The following is an 18,633-nucleotide window of genomic DNA, read 5'->3' on the forward strand; positions in this document are numbered from 1 at the left end:
AGTCTGGAGGGGGTTTTCCCTCTTGCCTTCTCTGCTACACATCAGAGAAGCAGAGAAGTGCATTGGAGGGCAGCTAAGGCAGTAAGGAGAGGGAGAAACCACAAAAGACAATGGTCCATGATGATTCAAAAATGAACTAGGACTCATAGATCAATCCCTTATTCTGAAAACCCTGGCCCAAAACCCCTTGGTCATCAATCCACATCCCATATCTCATCCAGGCATCCTCAGTGCTCACAGCACCCTGACACTGCATACTGTGATCCTGCTCTGGATTCCAGGACCCCTGGTCTGCTGCCACCACTGACCTTCAGACTCCAGAAAGTAGCATTCACAACATCTGAGTCTGTGCCTACCTTACTCCTGTGTTTGTGACTGTGGGATTATAATGGATGTGAAGCAGAGCTGCAAAGGCACATGGGAACCCAGAAGGGAAATTAAGAAATGTGGTATAAGTGAAGTCAGAACAACAGTGTAAACAATGAGACAGCTCCACAGAAAGATCAGGAACTTCAGTTCTTCCAGCTTTGTGGCATAAGAATAGCAATTAAAAGATGCTAAAAAAAAGAAAAAAGATTAAAAGAAGTGCTTTCCTCCCATGCATAATAGTGCTTCTCACAGACACAGGATAATGCTGGAAAAAAAATAGAAATATGGAAATGGACCTGGTGTTTACAGTAAACACCCAATGATGTAAAAGTTAATGCTAACACTAGTGTTAGCAAGCAGACAAGCCTTGTGTTAGACTCTATCAGAGATCATCATGAGACCTACATGGGGGGTACACACACCCTCATACCTGCTTCTGCTGGGATGTTTCACCCAGGATTAGGCTCTGAAGCAGAGAGGTCACCTGGCCCACTTGGACCACATCCAGCTGGATGACCATGCAACCCTAAACTCCCTCCCAACCTATAGTTTCCCTGATGCCTATATCACCTTCATTGCGCTTTCAGTGACTCCTTTGTCTTCCAAGCCTCTGTCTTCTTTCCCACAGCCTTTGCTGCAGAGTCTGAAAGGAATGAGCCTGTCCTCAGCCCAGTTCCTGGGAGAAGATCTTTTACATCAGGAATTCCAAAGATCACATTGTTCAAGAACCACTGTGGGTAAAAGCAGCTCCTGGCTCTGTGCCTAGCACACACTGTCTTGGTTTGAGATAAAACAGAATCAAATTTCTGTTCAGTAATTTTAATGAATTTTACACACACATGCTGAAAGTGGTGTTCAACAGCTGGGGCGGTGTCCATGTCCCATTTTGAACCTTGTGCACCATTGATGGTACATGTAGGAGTAGGAGCTCCTATTTATCCTGTTACCACACACACACCAGGACTATGGGAAAAAAAACCTGGCCCTGGTCCCCCAGTGCCTATCTACTCATTCAGACTTCCCCTGCCTTTATTATTGCCTCTGTAACAATCACGTCTATCCATAAGGCTTTGCTATATTTTGAATATATATTAATATATATAATAATATATTAATATATTATTAATATAATAATATAATAATATATTAATATAATATAATAATATATTAATATATTCTATAATAACATATAATATATATTATATATAATATAATAATATATAATAATATATATATTTTTATATATATATAATTATATAATATATTCAGGATCGGCGAGGCGGCGGCAGCAGCACCGGCAGCACCGGCGACGAGGACTGAGGTGAGCATGCGGGGAGGGTTGGATCGCGCTGTACGGAGGGGTTTCCGAGCTCAGGGACCCCCCACTCACAGCCCGAGCCCCAGCCGGAACCCGGAAGTCCGCGTCAGCCAATCAGGCGCGGAGGGGGCGCGGCCGCGGGGATTTAAACGCGGTCAGAGCAGACACTCGGTCGGTCGGCGAGGCGGCGGCAGCCGACTGGTCTGGCAGGCAGTGCGCGACACAGAGAAAAAAAAAAAAAAAGTCACTTGGCAGAAGAGATTTTTTGAATCATGGTTGGAGCTCGGCCAAAGGCTATTAAAAAAACTGTGGGTACCCAAACTGAGGCCCCACACAAACATGCAGGCACCCAGGCAACTGGCTGCGGTGAGTGCTGGAACCTTGCAACAGAGGGTGGCAGAGACACCATCTGTGTTAGGTGTGAGCAGATCAGCGATCTGCTTAACATGGTGGCTGAACTAAGGGAAGAAGTCAGTAGACTAAGATCCATAAGGGAATGCAAACAAGAACTAGATGTGTGGTATCAGGCACTGCAGACCCCTGTAGCAGAGGGAGGTGACCCAAGGAAGAAGGAGGAATGGATACAAGTGCCTGTTAGAAGAGGCAAGGGAAAACCCTCACAGCCCGCCTCTTCTCTCCATTTACCCCTGCACAACAAGTATGGGGCACTGGAGGTTGAGGGTGAGGCAAACGAGAAGGTAGAAGAAGCACCATCTGGGGAGTCACCTAAAGCAAATCAGTCTCCCCCTCGCATCAGAACCTCTACACTACAAAAAAAGAGGAAGGTTATTGTTATTGGTGACTCCCTTCTGAAGGGAACAGAGGGTCCCATATGTCGGCCGGATCCTTCCCACAGGGAAGTCTGCTGCCTCCCTGGGGCCCGGGTCAGAGACGTTACCAGAAGGCTGCCAAGTCTGGTACAGCCCTCTGACTACTATCCGTTAGTAGTTATTCAGGTGGGTAGCGATGAAGTCAACACTGGAAATTCAAAAACAATCAAAAAGGACTTTAAGACACTGGGGAAACTGGTTGAGGGATCAGGGGCACAGATAATTTTCTCGTCAGTACCCTTAGTCGCAGGTAGGAATACCAAGAGGAAAAAAAAAATATGCATGATTAACAAGTGGCTCAGAAGCTGGTGCCACCAACAAAATTTTGGGTTTTTTAATCTTGGGGAACTTTATACGGCACCAGGTCTCCTAGCAACAGATGGAATACATCTGTCTCAGAGGGGGAAAAAGATACTGGCATGTGAGTTGGCAGGGCTTGTTGAAAGGGCTTTAAACTAAGCTCGAAGGGGGAAGGGGTTAAACACAAGTCCAGCAGAAATAAGCCTAAGGAGAGCCTTCAGCCTGCCATCTCACTTGAAGTGGGAGATGCTGTAAATACTGTAACAAAGGCATGGTCTTGCAGAGAGGGACCGAGATCCCCTGAGACAATAGGGGACAGAAGTGTATTTGGCACAAAACATGTTGGGAGATCAGTGGAGTGCCCCTCTAAGAAGGAGACACAGCCAGCAGACCGACTAAAGTGTCTCTACACCAATGCACGCAGCATGGGAAACAAACAGGAAGAGTTGGAAGCCATCCTGCTACAGGAAAGCTATGACACAGTAGCAATTACGGAAACTTGGTGGGACGAGTCCTACGACTGGAGTGTGGCCATTGGTGGCTACAAACTATTCAGAAGGGACAGGAGAGGAAGAAGGGGTGGAGGTGTTGCCCTCTATGTGAAGAAATGGCTAGAGTGTGAAGAGTTGTTGCTAAAGAATAGCCATGAGCAGGTAGAAAGCTTGTGGGTAGGAATTAGAGATCGGGACAACAAAGGGAACCTTGTGGTAGGAGTCTACTACAGGCCCCCTGACCAGGCAGAGCCTGTCGACGATGCCTTCTTACTCCAGCTGGAAGAGGCATCACGATCACAGGCTCTCATCCTGCTGGGTGACTTTAAACACCCTGACATCTGTTGGAAAAGCAACACGGCTGGCTGCAGGCACTCCAGGAAGCTTCTAGAGTGCCTAGACGACAACTTCTTGAGACAGGAAATCACCAGCCCTACTTGAGGAGATGCATTGTTGGACCTGTTGGTCGCAAATGCAAGTGAGGCCATCAGGGATATCAAAGTTGAAGGCAGCCTGGGCTGCAGTGATCATGCTCTAGTGCAGTTCACTCTCTTAAGAAGTTTGAAGCCCAAGAGGAACACCGTCAGGACGCTAAATTTTAAGAAAGCGAACTTCAACTCTTCAAGGAGTTAGTAAATAGGACCCCATGGGAAACTGCCCTTAGGGACAAGGGAGCGGAACAAAGCTGGCAGATCTTTAAGGATGCTCTCCATAGAGCACAAAAGATCTCAATCCCAACATGTAGGAAATTGGGTAAGGAAGGCAAGAAACCACCATGGTTGAGCCGGGACCTGCTGGTCAAACTAAGGGGTAAGATGGGGCTACACAGGAAATGGAAGAAGGGACAGGCAACCTGGGAAGAGTATAGGGATGTTTCCCGGCTGTGTAGGGATGAGGTCAGGGAGGCCAAGGCACAGCTAGAATTGAACTTGGCAAGAGACATAAAGAAAAACAAGAAAGGCTTCTACAGGTACATTAACCAGAAAAGGAAGGTTAAAGAAAATGTACCCCCCCTAATGAGCAGCAGTGGGGAACTTGTATCAACAGAGGAGGAGAGGGCGGAAGTTCTCAATAATTTTTTTGCCTCAGTCTTCACTGGCAACCCCTCTCCTCCTAGCTCTTGTGTTGATGGCCCACAAGATGAGGATCCAGGTGACAAAGTCCATCCCACTATAACTGAAGGCATGGTACGTGATCACCTAAGGAATCTAAAGATATACAAGTCCATGGGACCTGATGAAATCCATCCCAGAGTCCTGAAGGAACTGGCTGATGAAGTTGCAAAGCCACTTTCCATGATATTCGAAAAGTCATGGCAGTCAGGTGAAGTCCCTGCAGACTGGAAGAAAGGAAACATCACACCCATTTTTAAAAAGGGAAGAAAGGAGGACCCTGGGAACTACCGACCTGTCAGCCTCACCTCTGTGCCTGGGAAGATCGTGGAGCAGATCCTTCTGGACGCCATGCTTGGGCACATGGAGGACAGGGGGATGATTCAGGACAGCCAACATGGCTTTACTAGGGGCAAGTCCTGCCTGACTAACCTAGTGGCCTTCTATGATGAAGTGACTAGGTCAGTAGACAAGGGGCGACCTATGGATGTGATCTATCTGGACTTCTGTAAGGCCTTTGACACAGTTCCTCACAACATCCTGCTTGCCAAATTGGAGGGATAGGGATTTGATGGGTGGACGGTTCGGTGGATAAGGAATTGGCTGAATGGTCGCACCCAGAGGGTGGTACTCAATGGCTTGAAGTCCAGATGGAGAGCAGTGACTAGTGGTGTCCCTCAAGGGTCCGTGCTGGGACCAGTACTGTTTAACATTTTTATCAAAGACATAGACAGAGGGATTGAGAGCACCATCAGCAAGTTTGCAGATGACACCAAGCTGTGTGGTGTTGTCGATACACCAGAGGGATGGGATGTCATTCAGAGGGACCTGGACAGGCTGGAGAGGTGGGCCCAGTTGAACCTCATGAGGTTCAACAAAAGCAAGTGCAGGATTCTGCACCTGGGAAGAAACAATCCTCAGTATAAATACAGCCTGGGGGATGAGGTGTTAGAAAGCAGCCCTGAGGAAAGGGACTTGGGGGTGCTGATGGACGAGAAGCTGGACATGAGCAGGCAATGTGCTCTCGCAGCCCAGAAGGCCAATCACATCCTGGGCTGCATCAAAAGAAGCGTTGCCAGCAGATCCAGAGAGGTGATTCTGCCACTTTGCTCTGCTCTGGTGAGACCTCACCTGGAGTACTGTGTGCAGGTCTGGAGCCCTCAATATAGAAAGGACATGGACCTGATGGAGCGGGTCCAGAGGAGGGCCACCAAAATGATCAGGGGGCTGGAGCACCTCTCCTATGAGGACAGACTGAGGGAGCTGGGGTTGTTTAGCTTGGAGAAAAGGAGGCTCCGGGGAGACCTCATAGCGGCCTTCCAGTACCTGAGGGGGGGCTACAGGAAGGCTGGGGAGGGTCTATTTACAAAGGCCTGCAGCGACAGGACGAGGGGCAATGGTTTTAAGCTGGAGAAGGGGAGATTTAGATTGGATATTAGGAAAAAGTTCTTTACCATGAGGGTGGTGGAACACTGGAACAGGTTGCCCAGGGAGGTGGTTGAGGCCTCTTCCCTTGAGATATTCAAGGTGAAGCTCGACGAGGCCCTGGGCAACCTGGTCTAGTTGGGGGTGTCCCTGCTGACTGCGGGGAGGTCGGACTAGATGACCTTTGGAGGTCCCTTCCGGCCTGGACCAATCTATGAATCTATGAATCTATGAATGTTGCCACAATACAATTGCTTGAAAATCATAATTTGGAGAATACAGACCGTGACACACAGTCTGCACAGGTTGATGATTTGTTAAGTCAGTGTCATGGTTTGGTCACGTCAGGTGGCCAAGTTGCAAGAAACAGTTAAAAGACTGCGCGGTATCAGAGGAGCTGAGATGGAGATAGATAGGTGATTTGATAACCATGTTCCAACGAATGCTAGTAGTGGGTGACTGTCTGTTAAAGGGCACCGAGGTGCCAATCTGCTGTCCTGACAGGGAGTCACGAGACATATGCTGCCTTTCGGGAGCTAAGGTCCAAGATGTTGCCGAGAGGGTGCCACAATTTGTCAAAAGTTACTACTGCTATGGATTACTAGCTACAGACTACTATCCACTATTACTCTTTCATGTGGGCATGAATGACAACGCAAGCCACAACCTGGGAAGAATTAAGGAAGACTATAAAGACCTGGGGGTGCAAGTAAAAAAATTGGTGCCCAAGTTATCTTTTCCTCCATTTTACCACTTAGAGGAAAGGGAGCAGCCAGAAATACACATATAATGCATATCAACTTCCGGCTATGTGGCTGGTGCCATCGCAAGGGATTTGGCTTTTATGACAATGGGACATTCTTTGATGATCATAGCCTCTTAGAGAGGGATGGAATCCACCCGTCTATAAGAGGCAAGGGAATCTTTGGCAATACAATAGGCTGGCAAACTGGGTGAAGTGGGCTTTAAACTGAAGGACTTGGGGGGGGAGAGGTCCAAAATGACAATGCTCATGCCATCGCATCCAACTGGGGAATTAGCCAGGCCAACCAGAGCAGTGACAAATGTTCCTTAGCTGTCTCCCAAGATGAGATCCAGAAGGTCAACCACATCAAGGGTGTGGATGGATACGGTGGATCCTCTTGCACCCCTCTAGGGAAACCTGCATGCTCGACTGCCTCTCTGAAATGCCTGTACACCAATACATGCAGCATGGGGAATAAGCAGGAAGAACTAGAGATCTGTGTGTGGTCGCAGGGCCATGATCTTGTTGCAATTACAGAGGCATGGTGGGATAGATCACATGACTGGAATGCTGTCATGGATGGCTATGTACTTTTTAGGAAAGACAGGCCAGTGGGGCAAGGTGGTGGAGTTACTCTCTACACAAACTGGAAAACAGGAAATTCCGCCTGAACATAAGGAAAAACTTCTTTATTTTGAGGGTGCCAGAGCACTGGAACAAGCTGCCCATAGAGGTTGTGGAGTCTCCTCTGGAGATATTCAGAACCAGCCTGGGTGCATTCCTGTCCAGTGTGCTCTAGGTGAACCTGCTTTGGCAGGAGGGTTGGACTAGATGATCTCCGAAGGTCCCTTCCAACCCCTACTGATACCAAATCCAAAAGGACACATGGTTCCCCCCCTTATCTAAGCAACACAGCCAAGATTGAAATGCTCCATGAGCAGAGGTTGGGTTAAACATTCGCTACATTCGCTACGCTTGGTAGATGAGAAGAAGTCTTGAGACATATTGTATCCTTGAATAGAGTAGATAAGGAGTGGTGTTGGTATAAACTGGTTCTGTGGCAGTGGGGATTACATAAATAAGGTGGAGGATGACCTGAGCATGCGTATGGACTGGGTTCAAATAGAGAACACAGTGAGGAAGACTCCTGACGACCACCAGGGGACCCTGGAAGATCACTGGTGGACTTGGACGTGCATGTGTTAAGGACATTTGCATATATTAATGAGTTTCACGAAAAAGTACGAATATGTTAATTATTTCTCATAAATTTAATGAATATGCATACTCTTATTGCTTATAACCTCTGTGGATAAGCAAGTTCGGCACGCACACTATGAGGAGCTATCCCCTGTGCATCCGGCACCACAATAAAGAATGCCTGCTTTCTAAAACTCCAAATTGAGTCTTAGAGAGTTCCTATTTTGCCGACTTACACTACCATTCTGTGATTCTGTGATGACAGCACGCTTCACTGCTGAAGCACCTGGTCTCTGCTGCCTCTGGGAAATAGCTGCTTGGAGCTGGCTTCCAGCACCAGCACTGATCTGCTGACAAACCCTGCTGAACAACACGCACTTCACGTTGGTGCAGATGCTGCTGTGGGAGGACAAGCTTTTCACAAGCACACTTTGACATATGACAGCAAAATGTCAGGAGAACTGACACACAGCCGTTTCCCAGCTGTCTCTCCAGCCAGTCTCTCTGCAGCCAGTTGCATGGCTGCAACATGCAACTCTGCCCAGCTATTTGGTTTCAGTGGCAGCACGTGCTCCCCAGGTGGACTGTGATTCACTGGCCATCACAGATGCTGCAGCAGACTGATGCCTACTTTGCCTGCACCCACAGCCTGCTCCTAGCACAAGGCTCTGAGGTCCAATATCACAGGAGGCACACAGTCAGCTTCTGCCAGAAACCATTCTGACAGCTTCCCTAGGGATATGCATGACACTTTTTCTGCCTTAGATGTCTCTTTCTCCCTTGGGACACCTCTCCTGGCTTCCTCTTGTCTCAGGGATGCAGAGAGGTTAGGCAGTGGCACTGTCAATGTAGGGATTATTCAGTTCCCGACATCAGAGCACCCTCCATGGCCATACTGTCCCTTGGCTCTCCCTCCCTGATTCTGGAAGACTATAGAAGGATCGTCCCTCTTCTATTTAGGGTCTGGTAGGCTGGGATTGACGCTGGGGCGTAAAACCTAGCAAGCAGAGTAGTTTCAGATTCTGCTGGCTTTGATCAACTCCTTGTAAAGCTCTCACACTTCTCTGCAAGGAGAAGTTTCCAGATGTGGAGATAAACAGTCTGTACCTAAATACTTTTTGCCAAATCAGTTCATTCTTCGTATTTATCATTTGCAATAGCGCAAGCCCACAGCGTGCTGAATCCTGCTCAATCCTACACAAACATCAGCAAAGATGTATCCAGCAATGATCCCTGCCCAGAAAAGTGTGTTGTGGCAGTGCAAGGCAGGGAGGCACATAGGGAGCACAATGACTCTAGACACATCAGTACAACAGCCATTTTGATTGCAATGTCAAAATTCTTTACCTTCTCCATACTGACACCATCTGCTGCTACATGTGAGATATGGATTATTTATTCAGTCGGCTCACTCTTGAGGTGCTAAGGGTTACTTGGAGGAGGTGAGGGCCAGACATTTCATTACCCGTGGATGCTTCACTCCAGTCAAGATAATACAGAACAGAGAAGGATGGCGTGTTGTGAGACACCTATGATGCAGTGTGGAATTGCTTATCAGTGCTTATACTACCAAAGCAAAGCTCTAGGTAAGTAGAGGAAGAGGAGTGCTGAACAACAAAGGATGGTTCAGCACTGATCTGAGAGCTGCCTGCCAAGCCATTTCTGCTCTTTAGAAAGGAGGCAGCATGCTGCAGATAACATGCAGCACCTTGCAGAGCTGAGACTTTCAGGATCTGCACCTCATGCCTTGTAAGTCCTTGCTGAGCACTATATAGAGGCCCCTAAATCCCTCCTCTGTCCTACCCTCAAAGACTGTGGATGTGCTGATTTAAGGGTGGTTGGTGCAGCTCCATGGCTTCTGGAGTACAGCCTCCTGCCTCTGCAACACTGCTGAGAAGATGCAGAAGCTATCATCAGAGCCAGCTCCAAACTGGCCTGCAAGGCTCTGCTTCAATTAAGAGGGGGCTGGTGCAAACACCAGCCTTGCCTCCAAGTGCTGATGTGTTAGGTGTGGCAGTCATACCACCAGGCATACCCCACTATCTGTTACCGCTCTGGCCACACTTTTGGAGGTCCATCGCTGATTGCTCTCAGCTGCACATGTGGGACAACTGGGTTCAACACACAGTGACACAAGTTTCCTCATAAAATGTAATGCAATAGTGGGGGAGGCATGTAGAGATTTAAGAAATAAATGTGATTTAAATACAGAAAAGATTGCACATATAGCACCGAAATGAAGAGGCAGAAACAAGATCATCAGAACTGACAGCTGGAGGCAATGCTGGCTTTTTGGAGGGTAGCTTTTCTGAACAAATTACTGTTTCTACAAATATCAGCCACTTCATCTATGAAATTGAATGCCCAAAGTAAACCTTTAATTGTGAGGATTCTTGCTGCTTCTTTCTGAATGGCTATGGTTTCACTGTCATCATCATCTTCCTCAGATGGACCAAGATCCATCGTCACTCAAGGGTGAAAGATAGAAAAACAGAGTTAAAAGCTGGGCATTCAGTATCATGTATGAATCAGCAAAAATCCTTTTGTATTGGAGCTGCTTGTTCTTTGAGGGTTGTTCCCTGTAAATCCCTGAGTTCTATGGAGCATTTGCAATAACATGCTTAAAGAAACCAACACAGCTCTACAAAACAAGCACAAGCAGAAATTCTGCAAAAAACAATGGTCTGTGTGAGCTTGCAGACATGGGCACAATATGGACATCTCTTTGCTCCATGGGGAGAGATAAATTCAGTTTACTCCCTGTAAGTCTACCTCCATGCAAAAGGGCTGGGAGAAGAGTTCAAACTGAAAGCCACTCTTCTGACATTCAACAGGACAGGCAGCATGAGGGATCTCAGGGCTCATTGGTTCCAGCACCAGTTTCCAGGATCCCAGTAATGCAGTTCATCCCTGCCCCAGATTTGCCACTCCAAAAGCTGCCAGAAAGTACTGAATGGTCTTTAAAAAACTCAACAGTAAAATTCCAGCAAGCTGGAGGACATTCAAGGAGCAGTGTGAGTGAATAGGATGGGTTGAAGGGCACAGGATGAGTGGCTTGGGGACGGGACCGAACCATCTGGGTAAGAAGAGGATGGATGTGAGGACTCAGGAAGCCTGTAAGTTGTTGTAGGATGGGACTAGCTAGTGGTATTTGTTTGGACGTTCATTCATTTCTCACCAGCTAATACATCTCTGCCAAATCCATGCCTTCATTAAATGCTTTAGTAAATCATCCAGCATGTTTAATGAAAGAAAAGGTGTAAAAAGAAATACTAGTTGTTTGACTCATCCTAAACCTCCAGTTCTCTTTCCCTGCCTCAGGGAACAGGGAGCATAGTGAGGGTGGTCTGTCTGGTCCCAGGGTGAATATTCCAGCACCCAGTGTTTAAAGGGGGCTTCCACAGGACAGAAAGACTAAATACTTCCTAAATTTCTGCCTCAGCCCAGGCTAGATCCTGTTGTGGTTCTGAGCAAACAGCAATTCCTGAAAAGACCACTTCCCTTTTCTCTCCACAGTGAGGTGTTGCCTGGACCAGTGCTTTTTCCAGTGGTTTCCAGGACAACCTGACTAAGCCCATTCATTATTAATATATCATTACATCCTAGAACTATATAGGATTATGATGTGTTCAAAATAGAAACTGCAGCATGTGATGATCAATCACAGCCCATGACAGCAAGGAACTGCTTAGGTCAAGGATGGGGGCTTGCCAGCAGAGATGATAGGCCGAGTGAGATGAAAATCTCACAGGTAGGAATTAAGGCTTCTCCCAGCAAAACAGTGGCAGGACCAATAGCCCAACTGAAGTACTTTTACACTAATGCACACAGCATGGGCAACAAACAGGAGGAGCTGGAAGCCATTGTGCAGGAGGAAAGCTATGATGTAGTCGCCATCACGGAAACATGGTGGGATGACTCGCATGACTGGAATGCTACAATGGATGGCTACAAACTCTTCAGAAGGGACAGGCAAGGAAGGAGAGGAGGAGGGGTGGCCCTGTATGTTAGGGAGGGTTATGAATGTCGAGAACTAATTGAGGGTAATAGTAGGGTTGAGTGCCTATGGGTAAGAATCAGGGGGAGGGCCAGCAAGGCTGATATCATGGTGGGAGTCTGTTACAGACTGCCTAATCAGGATGTAGAGGTAGATGAAATATTCTACAAGCAGCTAGGAGAAATCTCAAGATCACTAGCCCTTGTCCTTGTGGGAGACTTCGACCTACCAGATATCTGCTGGGAATACAATACAGCTGAGAGGGAACAATCTAGGAAGTTCCTGGAGTGTGTTGAGGATAACTTCCTGACACAGCTGGTGAGGAAGCCGACTAGGGAGGGAGCCCTGCTGGGTCTGCTGTTTGTGAATAGAGAAGGACTTGTGGGGGATGTGACGGTTGGAGGCCGACTTGGGCATAGTGATCATGAAATGACAGAGTTTTTGATTCTTAGAGAAGCAAGGAGGGCGGTCAGCAGAACTGCCACCATGGACTTCTGGAGGACGGACTTTGGTCTTTTCAGGAGCCTGCTTGACAGAGTCCCTTGGGAGGCAGTCCTGAAGGGCAAAGGAGTCCAGGAAGGCTGGACGTTTTTCAAGGAGGAAGTCTTAAAAGTGCAGGAGCAGGTCGTCCCCATGTGCTGAAAAACGAGCCATCAGGAGAAAAAGATTGAACTGGCTGAACAGAGAGATATGGTTGCAACTCAGGGAAAAAAGGAGAGTTTACAGTCTTTGGAAGAAGGGGCAGGCCACTCAGGAAGACTACAAAGATGTTGTGAGGCTATGTAGGGAAAAAAATCAGAAGGGCCAAAGCCCAACTAGAACTTAACCTGGCTTCTGATGTTAAGGACAATAAAAAAGTTTCTATAAATACATTAGTAATAAAAGGAGGTCTAAGGAGAATCTCCATCCTTTATTAGATGGGGGCGGTAACACGGTGACAAAGGGTGAGGAGAAGGCTGAGGTACTTAATGCCTTCTTTGCCTCAGTCTTTAGTAGTAGGACCAGTTGTTCCCTGAGTACCCAGACCCCTGATCTAGTAGATAGGGGTGGGGAGCAGAATGAAGCCCCTGTAATCCAAGGGGAAATGGTGAGGGACCTGCTACTGAACCTGGCCATACATAAGTCTATGGGGACAAATTGGATCCACCTGAGAGTACTGAGGGAGCTGGCAGAAGTGCTCACCGAGCCACTTTCCATCATTTACTAGCAGTCCTGGTAAACCGGGAGGTCCCAATAGACTGGAGGCTAGCAAATGTGACACCCATCCACAAGAAGGGTTGGAAGGAAGATCCGGGAAACTACAGGCTTGTCAGTCTGACCTGGGTGCCTGGAAAGGTCATGGAACAGATCATCTTGAGTGCCATGATGCGGCACATGAAGGACAAACAGGCAATCAGGCCCAGTCAGCATGAGTTCATGAAAGGCAGGTCCTGCTTGACAAACCTGATCTCCTTCTATGACCCACTTGGTGGATGAGGGAAAGGCTGTGGATGTTGTTTACCTGGACTTTAGTAAAGCCTTTGACACCATTTCCCACACCATTCTCCTGGAGAAACTGGCTGCCTATAGCTTGGATGGGAGTACACTTCGCTGGATAAAAAACTGTCTGGAAGGCCGGGTGCAGAGAATGGTGGTGAATGGAGTTAAATCCAGTGGGTGGTCAGTCACGAGTGGTGCCCCCCAGGGCTCAGTATTGGGGCCAGTTCTCTTTAAATATCTTTATCAGTGATCTGGACAAGGGGATCAAGTGCACCCTCAGTAAGTTTGCAGACGACACCAAGTTAGGTGGGAGGGATCTGGACAGGATGGATCGATGGGCTGAGGCCAGTGGTATGAGATTTAACAAGGCCAAGTGCCAGGTCCTGCACTTAGGTCACAGCAGCATTACAAGTTTGAGTAAGAGTGGCTGGAAAGCTGCCTGGCCCAAAAGTACCTGGGGGTGTTGGTCAACTGTCGGCTGAATATGAGCCAGCAGTGTACCCCGGTGGCCAAGAAGGCCAACAGTATCCTGGCCTGTATCAGGAATAGCGTGGCAAGCGGGATTAGGGAAAAGGAGGCTGAGGGGAGACTTTATCACTCTCTACAACTACCTGAAAGGAGGTTTTAGAGAGGTGGGGGTCAGTCTCTTCTCCCAAGTAACAGGGGATAGGACAAGAGGATACAGCCTCAAGTTGCACCAGGGGAGGTTTAGATTGGATATTAGAAAAAATTTCTACACCAAAAGGGTTATCAAGCATTGGAACAAGCTGCCCAGGAAAAGTGATGGAATCATCATCACTGGAAGTATTAAAAGACAGGTAGACGTGGTGCTTAGGGACATGGTTTATTTGTGGTTTTTGTCAGTGTTAGGTTGATGTTTGGACTCAATGATCTGAAAGGTCCCTTCCAACCTAGACAATTCTATGATTGTATGATTCTATGAAAATAAGTAGCAATACACATATTCCTGCTGATGACACAACTAGCATGAGGCTGGTACTGCCTCCCACTCAGAGGAAAAGAAGTCCTAGATGCTTTGGGCTTTTTGAGTTGCAGAAGACATCAGAAATAGCTCAAGCAGCAGATTTATACAGCTAACACGGGAGCCAGACAGTGACTGAACTAGTTTTTCCCATTTCTGTGCTCTCTTGCTCCATGATTCATCATCTGGCATGTGACAGGAGCCACTTATAGGCCATGACTCATGGGCATCTGGGCAGAGGTGATCTGGGTTGGAACCTGCTCCTCCTTCTCTCCATAGTCCATCCTCTGCCCCAGGCCCCACCTGGGGACATAATTACCATATGCAAATCCAGATGAGAAAGAAACTCTGATGTTTCTAGCTATTAGTATCACATCGAAATTGCTGCTGAATTAAACTGCAGACACAGTAAAGCCTTTCTTACTGCAGACACAGTAAAGCCTTTCTTATCACAGACACTGTAGTAGCATCAGCAGGAGGAGGGCTATGCACTTCTATAGTATCTTTCTGCCTGAGCACTCGGAAATCATATTGAAGGTCTTACAAGAGCAGAAATTACACAATTCCTTTCTGAAACATGGATCTGTCTGGGTGCTTGAGCCTGGCTGCTGTGTGATTCCCAGAGTACTCAAGAACCCACACAGATGAGGAAAAAATCCTATAAGCAAATGAAATAGCTGGGCAGAATCAATAGCTAAGATGCCAAGCTTAACTCCTCCTTAGCTGCACAGTTTTGGCCTGGGCTTAGCTGCAGAGCAGGGTTGTGACTACCAGCTGGCTGCCTCATGAACATGCTCCTTTTAAAGGCCTGCCCGACTGAGGACCCTGGGAACCAGAGGCTGCAGTTGACTAGTGACAAAAATACAGCCAGCAGTTGTGGGTGAACCAGAGTCAAAGCCAGCAGAAGCGTGAACTGAAGGTTTTCCCACCAACTTCTATGCCTGGGAGCTGTGAGCTCAAAACTCTCCACCACAACAGCCACAGCAGGGCAGGGAAGAAAGTGTCCTGCTGAGGGAGTCAGTCATCAAACTCAGCAGAGCTTTGTGGATCAAAGCTGGCTTTCTGACCTGTGCCTTCAGGCATACAAGATGGCAAAACTGCTCCCAAAGTCTGTTATATGGCTACATGCAACATTGAATGAGCAGCCATTCTTGCTCAGGTGTGTGCTGCAGGGGTGAAGGCTCCTGAGATCATAGCAAGAGGTGGAGAGGGCACAGATGCTTCACATGGATGGAGATATTCTCAACAGCACTGGGGATTTCAGAGGTTGCTGGGGGTCTGAACCATCCCTAGAATTACTATATTTTGGAAAGACCTCTCAATGAGAGATCATGAATCACTTCCACTGGGCCCTCAGGACTTTCCTCCCTAATATTTACTGGAATCTGGCTTCAGATAATTTGGCCTTGCCCAGACTGTGGCAAAGGAGAGGCCCTGCTTATCCAAGGCTTATGGGAGGATAATTTCAGAAGCAAGTTTCATCTGCACAAAGAAAAAGTACATGAGGACAGCTGCATCTCAAGTAGTTCTAGATCCCCTATCGCCTTCATAACTTGGAGAAAAGATGAGCTAAACCCTAAAAGGGACAAATAAGGTCTTCACAGTGAATAAGATCTTACTGCAGTACAAGTCAGCACATCCATGCGGACTCCAGCTACTCCATGGCTGCATATCTTCACTATTGCTTCCTCTCTATCCAGATTAAAACTGGCATTGAATTTCTGTCAAGACCATGCGTTGCAGGAATCACAGCCGCAAAATAATCCTGAATCCTCCCTGCAAGGCAAAACCATCAGTGACAACAAGAATGCCTGAGAAATAAGGAACTCGGTCTTAAGATAACTCAGTTAAAGAGGCTGTAAAATTATGTTTACTGTCTATTCAACTCAGAGCTCCATGTATGTAGAAATCACTCACTATCAAGTGGAAAACCATATTTCTGGGATGGCAGATTACAGATATACATGTAGCAACATTGCAAAAGCAGAACAGGCAGCAAAAGTGGCTAAGGGAGAGTGAAGTAAAACCACAGCAGGGCCAAGTTATTGAAATAATGTGGCAGGTTGACCCTGGCTGGATGCCAGGTGCCCCCCAAAGCTGCTCTATCACTCACCTCCTCATCTGGACAGGGGAGAGAAAATATAAGGAAAGGCTTGTGGGTCGAGATAAGGACAGGGAGATCACTCACCAGTTACTGTCATGGGAAAAACAGACTCAACTCAGGAAAATTAATTTAATTTATTACCAATCAAATCAGAGTAGGGTAATGAGAAATAAAAACTAAATCTTAAAACACCTTCCTCCTACCCCTCCCTTCTTCCTGGGCTCAACTTCACTCCCGATTTTCTCTACCTCCTCCCCCTGAGCTGCGCAGGGGAATGAGGAATGAGGGTTGCAGTCAGTTCATCACATGTCTCTGCCTCTCCTTCCTCCTCACGCTCTTCCCCTGTTCTGGTGTGGGGTCCCTCCCACGGGAGACAGTCCTCTATGAACTTCTATGCGAGTACTTTCCATGGGCTGCAGTTCTTCACAAACTGCTCCAGAGTGGGTCCTTTCCACGGGGTGCAGTCCTTTTGGAACAGACTGCTCCAGTGTGGGTCCCCCACGGGGTCACAAGTCCTGCCAGCAACCCTGCTGCAGTGTGGGGTCCTCTCTCTACGGTTCCACAGGTCTTGCCAGGAGCCTGCTCCAGCATGGGCTCTCCACAGGGTCACAGCCTCCATTGAGTGCATCCACTTTCTCCAGCATGGAGTCCTCCATGGACTGCAGGTGGATATCTGCTCCACCATGGACCTCCATGGGCTGCAGGGGGACAACCTGTTTCACCATGGTCTTCGCCACGAGCTGCAGGGGAATCTGCTCTGGCACCTGGAGCACCTCCTCCCCCTCCTTCTTCATTGACCTTGGTGTCTGCAGAGTTGTTTCTCTCACATATTCTCACTCCTCTCTTCTCTGTTGTTCTTCCACAGTTTTTTTCCCCTCCTTCTTAAATATGTTATCACAGAGGCGCTACCACTGTTTCTGATTGGCTCGGCTTTGGGCAGTGATGGGTCCATCTTGGAGCCAGCTGGCGTTGGCTCTATTGGACATAGGGGAAGCTTCTAGCAACTTTTCATAGAAACCACTACTATAGTCCTCTGCTACCAAAACCTTGCCATGCAAACCTGATACAAATAACTAATGTATCACCACACAAGTCACCATAAATAAAGCAGCTAGAGATGTAAAAAAGCCCTAGCAGTATTGTTTTCAGACTTGAACACAGTGGTGGTGCAATGGTTTGCTACCAGGACTATGCCATGTCCCAGTTAATGGGAGAAGCAATGCAGGTATGGCATTACTTAGCAGTGATGGGCATCAGTTCTGCCAGACAGCCAGAATGCCTGCATCTGCAGAGCTTTATTATTTTTAAATGATGCAATCCTACATGGAATTTAATACATACTGTGTGCAACCAGATCAGAAGCTCCAAAATCAAGCACGAACAGAAAACATCCCAGCAGCAGGCTGTTTTTATTAATGTTCCTCTTCACGCTGCATGTCTAAATGGTTTTTCAAACAGCTGTTACATCCAACAGAATCACAGACTCAAAGAATTGTAGGGGTTGGAAGGGTCCGCTGGAGATCATCTAGTCCAGCCCCCCTGCCAAAGCAGGTTCACCTAGAGCAGGCTAGACAGGAACGCATCCAGGAGGGTTTTGAAGATCTCCAGAGGAGACTCTACAACCTCTCTGGGAAGCCTGTTCCAGTGCTCTGCCACCCTTAAAGTAAAGAAGTTTTTCCTCATGTTGAGATGGAATTTCCTGTGTTCCAGTTTGTGCCCATTGCCCCTTGTCCTGTTGCCAAGCACCATTGAAAAGAGTCTGGCCCCATCCTCTTGAGACCCGCCCTTTAGATATTTATAAGCATTGATGAGGTCCCCTCTCAGTCTTCTCTTCTCCAGGCTAAACAGACCCAGGTCTCTCAGCCTTTCCTCATAAGAGAGGTGCTCCAGTCCCTTGATCATCTTTGTAGCCCTCCGTTGGACTCTCCCCAGCAGTTCCCTGTCCTTCTTGAACCGGGGAGCCCAGAACTGGACACAGTACTCCAGATGGGGCCTCACCAGGGCAGAGTAGAGGGGGAGGATGACCTCCCTCGACCTGCTGGCCACGCACTTTTTAATGCGCCCCAGGAGACCATTGGCCTTCTTGGCCATGAGGGCACATTGCTGGCTCATGGTCAACTTGTTGTCCACCAGGACTCCCAGGTCTCTTTCTGCAGAGCTGCTTTCCAGCAGGTCAGCCCCTAACCTGTACTGGTGCATGGGGTTATTCCTCCCTAGGTGCGGGATCTTACACTTGTCCTTGTTGATCTTCATCAGGTTCCTCTCCACCCAACTCTCTAGC

Source organism: Numenius arquata, chromosome W (assembly GCF_964106895.1).
Source record: "Numenius arquata chromosome W, bNumArq3.hap1.1, whole genome shotgun sequence".
NCBI lineage: Eukaryota > Metazoa > Chordata > Aves > Charadriiformes > Scolopacidae > Numenius > Numenius arquata.